The 2,552-nt window shown below is 37.1% G+C and overlaps 1 pseudogene; it reads left to right on the top strand.

Moving 5' to 3' along the window:
• The first annotated feature begins 1,893 nt into the window (after window positions 1–1,893).
• LOC145398897 (5S ribosomal RNA) lies at window positions 1,894–2,012 on the top strand (annotated as a pseudogene).
• Window positions 2,013–2,552: the final 540 nt, after the last annotated feature.

Below are 2,552 nucleotides of genomic sequence, written 5' to 3'. Positions count from 1 at the left end.
CTTTTGCATGTTCTGTATTGCCATATGGCATGAAGAATGCACCAGCCACATTTCAGAAGCTCATGAATGTTGTAACAGAGGGTTTGGCAGGGTGTGTTGTTTATATTGATGATGTATTAATCTTCAGTGACAACTGGAAAGATCACCTATGCCATGTCAGTAAATTTTTTGAGCGTTTAGTTCAGGCTAATCTTGTAGCTAATTTATCAAAGTGTGAGTTTGGTCAAGCTAAAGTTCAGTACCTTGGGTACGTAATTGGTGATGGATATGTTGCACCACCAGCAGCTAAGGTTCAGGTTATAAGTGATCTTCCCAGACCTAAAAGTAGGAAAGAGCTACAAAGATTTTTGGGAATGGTTGGTTATTACCGGAGATTTGTTCTTAACTTTTCAATTCTTGTATCACCACTTACAGACCTACTGAAAAAGGGAGTTAAATTTGTCTGGACCGATAACTGTGAATCCTCTTTCAACAAACTTAAAGCTATCCTATTAAGTCAGCCAGTGCTCGCTACTCCAAATTTTGCTAAGCCTTTTAAGATGGCTGTTGATGCAAGTGATACAGGAGCTGGGGCTGTTTTGCTGCAAGAGGATGATCAGGGTATTGAACACCCTGTATCTTATTACAGTAAGAAGTTCACTCCACCTCAAAAGAACTACTCTAACTTTTGAAAAAGAGCTTTTGGCCTTGATTTTGGGTTTACAGCATTTTTCATTTTATTTGTGTTCTGGTTTTGACCCCATAGTCATTTATACCGATCATAACCCACTGAAATTCCTTAGTAAGTTTAAAGATAAAAATCAGAGATTGACAAGATGGAGTCTACTTCTTCAGGAGTATTCATTAGACATACAACATGTCAAGGGGAAAGAAAATGTTATTGCAGATTGCTTATCTAGACTTTAGACAGATTGTTTTAGAGTAATAAGAAATTTCCTTTGTAAATTTCTTTTTCTTTGCGGGGAGGTGTTACATAGCCTATGATTTCATCATCCTTTGTGTAATTCTAACGCACAGTATGCTGCATGTTTGATCATGAGCGTGTTCTGCCTCAGTCCCCCCCTTCTACCGTTATAGTAGAGTAAGTCGTCCTTTCTGTTGTTCAGAGCGGGATTGTCAACTCTTTGTCCCCATGGCTTCATTTGCGCGTCCTTCTTACAAGTTGTATCAAGCTCTGCTGGCCCCTATATAATGAGCTCAGTCTCTGCATCATTGCCACTTAGATCTACTCCTCATTTTGTTCACATCTCTGTCCTCCCCTGTACAGTTATTGTTGTGAGTGCTCCGGAAGTCTCCAACCATCTAGCAGCTGTGTAATTTGAGTATAACTGTTATTGCATTTTTTCCTTGTACCGTATAGCATAAGGTGTTGATTTGTAGGCCTAGTAAGGTTTTTTTTTTGTAATTTATGTAGGATTCATTTTGTCAGTCAGTTTTAGTACTATTTTGTATCTGTAATAATTTATCTTGCATTAACTGAGCATTACCCAGTGTATTTTCATTTTATCAGGGCTGACTTAGATAAAATAACTCTTGCTAATTTCATGTTAATAGAGGCTATTGCAGTTAACCATATATTTAACCTGTTTTTTGCCATTACATTATCCTTATGAGTCCTGAATGTTTTGTTGTTAGTTTGAGCATTAAACTTTAACTTGTAATTTTACCTAACTCTTTTGTTTTGAGCCTGGAACTTTACGGGACAGTAGTGATTTTTAGTATTCTCACTTAAAGTGTACATTATCTTTCTCTGTTCCGTAACAATATATATATAATTATATATATATAATTTTATATATATATATATATATATATATATATATATATAATTATTTATGTATATAATTATATATATATATATATATATATATATATATATATATATAATGGAAAATTAACGGCCATACCACGTTGAGTACACCGCTTCCCGTCCGATCAGTGAAGTTAAGCAACGTTAGGTCTGGTTAGTGCTTGGATGGGTGACTGCCTGGGAACACCAAATGCTGTTGGCATCCCTACGTGCCAGGTGGGGTTGGTGGAGGATTAGTGGCCCTCCCTGTAAAACAATTAACTCTAAGCCATTGGCCACCCCGTCTGGGATACATGGCGTCTGGCAATGAATGAATGAAAAAAAGAATGAGATGACTAATCATTGAACACTTGAATGAAAAGGTATAAAGACAGAATAAAATACTTACAGACGTTCTTAGCAATGAAAATTTACATCAGTATGTTTGAGCAAAGATACGTGACAGCAATCCACTTCACGTAACTTAGCCCCAAACAAGAAACGGTGCCAAGGCACTGTAAACCTGTCCCCGGCAGTCATTTTAGTGTTGACGTATAAGCATAACAGTATTTCTTAAGATGTCACATATCAAAAAATGGAGTAAATCGGGTGAAAATTGACGATTTTAAGCCCATTCGAACTTTTAGGCCCAACCCACCTGACACTGACTCCCCTACCGATAACTGGAGGGGTAACCCCCATGATGTAATGAGGCATGTTATAGAATGGAGATTTGAAAGATGCACATGTAGGTTTTGGTTTC

The sequence above is a fragment of the Coenobita brevimanus genome, chromosome 46, assembly GCF_032717465.1.
Source record: "Coenobita brevimanus isolate Jiangsu-jjx chromosome 46, ASM3271746v2, whole genome shotgun sequence".
NCBI classification, from domain to species: Eukaryota; Metazoa; Arthropoda; class Malacostraca; order Decapoda; family Coenobitidae; genus Coenobita; species Coenobita brevimanus.
Note: the sequence above shows the minus strand (reverse complement) of the source record. Positions and strands in the feature narration are given on the sequence as shown.